This window comes from Plutella xylostella, chromosome 3 (genome assembly GCF_932276165.1).
Source record: "Plutella xylostella chromosome 3, ilPluXylo3.1, whole genome shotgun sequence".
NCBI classification, from domain to species: domain Eukaryota; kingdom Metazoa; phylum Arthropoda; class Insecta; order Lepidoptera; family Plutellidae; genus Plutella; species Plutella xylostella.
Window position 1 is genome coordinate 2,179,272 of NC_063983.1, and position 5,362 is coordinate 2,184,633.

General features: G+C 37.8%; 1 non-coding gene across 1 annotated transcript; it reads left to right on the plus strand.

Moving 5' to 3' along the window:
- The first annotated feature begins 175 nt into the window (after nucleotides 1-175).
- Trnad-guc lies at nucleotides 176-247 on the plus strand. Its single transcript has one exon. It is a non-coding gene; the product is annotated as a tRNA-Asp (tRNA).
- The last annotated feature ends 5,115 nt before the right edge of the window (nucleotides 248-5,362 follow it).

Here is a 5,362-nt window from a genome sequence, read left to right on the forward strand (position 1 = left end):
TTTGGCAAAATAATAATTAATCAAATCAATGCTCAATCAATGGAATAAAATAAAATAACCATGAGTTTAAATAATAAAATAACACAGGGCAAAAAGTGAATAACATTTCAGAACGCAGAGACAGTATTGTATTGTTCGATGCATATAAACATTTATTTCGACTTACTGTTCAACATCTTCGGTAGTATAGTGGTCAGTATCCCCGCCTGTCACGCGGGAGACCGGGGTTCGATTCCCCGCCGGAGAGATATCCTTTTTGAGATTTTTTGACAAATTTATTTTTTCTTTCTCCTTTGATCATTTTGCGTAACCGTCCAATGGCGCATTGATCGTAGAGAACGGGTTCGGATTCGGATTCATAGTGGTTCTCCCCTAAATAAATCGTCTCGTCACTGACAACCCTTAGACAAGTTCTTGCATTTTACCGTGTAGCTAAGTAGGTGTAGGTAGGAGCATGCACCGTGCATAATGTGCATATACATTGCATACCCAATGGTATACTTATAGTTGGTACCCTTGTACTTACCTAAACTGAAAATATGGTAGGTAGGTACCAACCAAAATATAAAAGGGGTGTTGGTTGAGAGGGTTCTACCTTTTTTGGCATAAGATTTATTTGCCTAATCTCGTATTGCATAGTAACGTTTGGTCAAAGTCTCGTTACGCCGAAAATCGTATGGCATAAATCTCGTTTAGTAAAAAGTTATTTTGCATAACATTGTTTAGCCTAATAATGGTATGGCCAAATCTTGAATAGCCTAATAATGCTATGGCATAGGTTTATTAGGTTTATACAAAGTAATAATATTCGTTTGGCTTTAACTTTGACGGAGCGTCTCCCTACATAGCGCAAACTGGTGCCTTGTATTGTTTCCGCTGTTTGGAAAACGCTCCGCTTTGGTTTTGATGAACATGTGCACCTAACACGCTCCTCCTCGCTTTGCTCGTCGTCGCACCTATTTTTAGGTTTCGATCTCATGGGGTTTGTAATAATTATATTAGTCGTTAACTTTCGATTTTTTGATCATACAATATCGTGATTTTCGGGATGTAGGAGAAAAATACCACAATTTGTACATTTACTACATACTTAATATATTATTTATTAAGATAACATTACGAGAAACAAGATTATACATAGGTATAGACGAACATAAATTTGAGCAAACGAAACTTAGGTGTTTAAAGATTGTGCCTAAAGAGTTTTAGACGAAACGAGCCTTATGCCACTTAAGTCTTGGCAAAGTGATGGTTCGGCCAAAAAAGTTTAGACCATACGAGTTATGCGAAATGAGTTTTGGTCAATAAAGATTATGCGAGATGAGCGGAACCCGGTTGAGAGACTTTTTCTTCTTACCGACAAAGTTGCTGCTGGCGGCTATTTATTTTTATTTTATTGGAAGCGCGTAACTACCTATAGTTACTTACAGACCTTACAGTAGTACCATACTACATAATCTACTGCTATGTTTTTAGTTAGTCACTATAAATAAACATTCCTTTATCAATTTTTATCAAGGTGACGAGAACATGCCTAAACAGAACAAAATATTTGAGTAAGTGAATTATCTACCTACCTAGGTGCAGCCTTGAAATACCTACAGACCTAGTTTAAATTTGGTTCATACAACATAGGTAGGGTAAATCGTGGTATAACTGGCATGTGTCAGTAACTGGCACTTTGACTATAAAACTAAATATATTAAGCTTTTGGATATAGTAAGACCATCTTTGATGTGTTTACAGCAATCTCCAATTATTCATTGATATTATAGTTTAATTTTACGGCGCTAGGTGGGTATTTTCCGGCGCTGGAAATTATCTCAGTCAAAGCGGCGAAGATCGCCAAAAAAATGCACGTGCGTTAAGTTTTTCTTAAGGAGACACCAAAATTTGTATGGCCTGTTTTCGCGAAAGTAAATAAGTTTTTGATAGTGTGACAATAACAAGGAAGTAGGGGAAGGTCTAAACAATATCATAATAGCCCGATTCACTGTGATTTTAGTTGCTTTTGAGTTATATTTGAGGGTGCTAGTTACTGAAATGTAATTTATATCTTCACTTAGTAACTGGCACCCCCCTGCCAGTTACTAAAATTTTGGGTTTTGTGATTTTAAGCTATTTTATACCTTCTATCGACAGAAAATACGATTTAAAGTGCACTGTAAAAACCCCCAGTGTCTAGGCAGCTTTGTTTCAATAACTGGCACGGGGCTGCCAGTTACTAATCTGCATACATTTTTTTACGCACCAATAACTGGCACTTACTGGTGCGGTAAACATTTCTTTCATGTTTCTTTTCACAAAAATCACTAAAATCAAGGCAATCTACAGTAGTCTGTAATTGTCCACTGCTGGACATCTCGCCAGCAGTGACACTGCACTCTGTTCTCGACCTTCCTCATCCAGCCACTACCGGTCAGCTTTATAAGTTCGTTGGTCCAGCTGGCCCGAAGGTATCTGCCGCTACCCTTGCATGCTCGTGGTCTCCACTCTAGAGCTCGTTGGCTTCACTGGTCATCGGTTCTTCGGCAGCTATGGCCTGCCTAATGCCACTTGAGCATACAGAATTTAAGAGCTATATCGGTTACTCAAGTTCTCTTACGGATTACCTTATTTCTGATATGGTCCTTCAAAGAACCACCAATCTTTCCAATGCCCGCTGATCGATTTTGAATCGGTGGACCAGTCCAACCGTCAGTGTCCACGTCTATGATCCATACGTCATCACCAGTAAGACGCATTGACTGAAGACCTTTGCCTTCAGGCATTTATGTGAAAATTTGTCAAATCTTCCCTTATGCAGTCCAATCCAGTAATACATTTTTTGTTTTATGCACCTTACAGCTTCGTTTTCGAAGTTCCTTCTGCCTAGTCGAATAGACTGTCCAAGGTAGACATAATATACTGTTGCTGCATTAAGGCCGCTATGCATGTTACAACGAGGGAATTCCAGAACTGCCCAGGTCTAAATGGAATCAAAGGCTTTCTTATAGTCCTTGAAGAACTTGATAGAAACATGGTTCGTGATGACCTTATAAAACAGCTTGAAAACATGACTTATAAACAAAATTGGTTAAAGAGCTTCTGAAGCTGTTCGAGGATAGTAATAGCTTTCAGAAGAGCTGTACTAATTCTGTCTTTACCCAGAGCATGTGAAGCTGAAAGCCCTAAAAACCTTCAATTTCCGCAAGAAATTTCAGCTTAGAGGCAACTATACTACCGTCAGCAGTCTTCAACTTAGCCAGGTCACTTCTCCCAAGCTGCTGAATGAATACATCAAGGTCCACAAGCATTTGCTTTCTCCATTTCCGTTTCCAAATCCAAGGGTTTCTCGATTTGTTGCATTCATATGGACCCACGATTCGTCGCATACTTGTACTGTCATTTTGTCGTAGAAGTCGACCATTACAACGGTGATTTTGAGTCTTACCGGTACAGAACCTAGACAGGTAATTGTACATTACCTAATATCAAATATATTATTGATTTTAGAGTACTTATTGACCTAATTGCATGATTTTTTAAAAGGTGCCAGTTACTGAAACATCATGTGACAGTTACTAATTTTTACTGCCAGTTACTAGGTTTTTTGGGGGTAGTGGATAAAAACTTCATTAAAATCGAATATTAATCATATATCTTTACATTTATGGCTATAATTGTTCGTCATCTTATTGCCAGTAATTCAAGCCTACCAGTGCTTAAATCAGGCCAATACTATATTTTTAATATATTTTTTTGTGTTGCTAGTCGCTTAAACTGCCAGTTACTAGTACTTTTACCCTACTTAGTATTTTTTTTAAATCTGTAAGTAATATATAAGTAAGTACATAACGTAAGTCTTATTGAGCAAAACGGAGACATCGACATCGACAAGATTATTCAAAATTAAAATTATGCAATGAATCTCTGATAGATGATAGCAGGTAGGTAGTAGGTACCTTTGGCTTACTATAGATTTTGTAGCACCTTGTGTTGTGAGTAGGGCATGCAATACCGGAACTATTTTCAATACCGGTATTGAGTTCCGGTATTGCAACTCAATACCGGGATCCCGGTATTAATACCGGTATTAGATTTCCTTGTAATAAATGGCATATATTGTGATTAAAGGTCGTATACGTCAAAATAAAACGAGAAAAAGCAATGAAATTCAGTTTTTTGTAATAGATTTTTACGAGCATTGAGTATTAGAGTTTAAATTTTACAAAAAAATATTATTTTTACATCCAGTGTCCGTTTACGCATGGTCAACAGTAGATATCAAACGGCCGAAAACTGCATCAAACGGTTGTAAACAAGTGCGCTTTCACAGTACATAGAAATACTATATCTTAATCGCTTTATTATATAGCCTAAAAAAGTCCGATGCCGGTATTACTTCAATACTGGTATTAACTTTCAATACCGGTATTGCGGTATTGCATGCCCTAGTTGTGAGTAAGTACTTATATCTGTTGAACAACATTACTTTTATTCAGCTCACCTATGTATAACAAGTTATTAAGTTAATTAGGTAAGTATGTTTTGTTTAGTTATGAATGAGCTCATGCGCTGTTTTAAACCATACAAACTAATAACAAAAAGCTAATATTTACACATTGTATACTTACTTAGGTACTTATTTGATTTAGTGGCAGGACCTTGGTCTTTACTGGAATCTGCCGGAGTGCAATGTGCCATTGTAATCTAATGTTCTACCAGCTTGAAACATATGAATGTTAAGTATATTATATTGTTATGTCTGTACTCTTCCCCTTCTGAGGATCATATCGAAGTATGAGCTTCCTGAGTACCTACAGCAGATACCTACGCGCTACGCTAAGTAGATTCTTCTACTTATCTAGAGACAGTCTAGCAGCAGTCTACCCACAAAGTCTACCTACCTAGTACTACCTACCTGTAGAGTTACCTAGTTGTATTTATGAGTCTTACTATAGAGTATGGGTGCTAAAGGTAAAAATAAATGAATACTTAAATACTTAGATGAAGTAAAACCATGATAAGAGACGTGGTAGCTCAGTCGGGTAAGCACCCGCTTCTCACGCCAGAGATGCGGGTTCGAATCCCGGCGCTGACATGTACCAATGAGTTCTTTTAACTTAAGTACAATGTACCTATACCATCGCTCTTACGGTGAAGGAAAACATCGTGAGGAAACCTGCATATAAGATTTAGCACATCTAGATATGTGAACCCACCATTAGCTGCATCCGCAGTGGACCAGCGTGGTGGGAAATATGTTCCAAGCTTAGGAAGGCAGTTCAGACCTTGGGGATGTACAAACGGTTCCACTCGAGAGAGCCAGGTGCAGGTACTTATACCCCCACAGAGAATATAATATATAATAGAAAAGAAA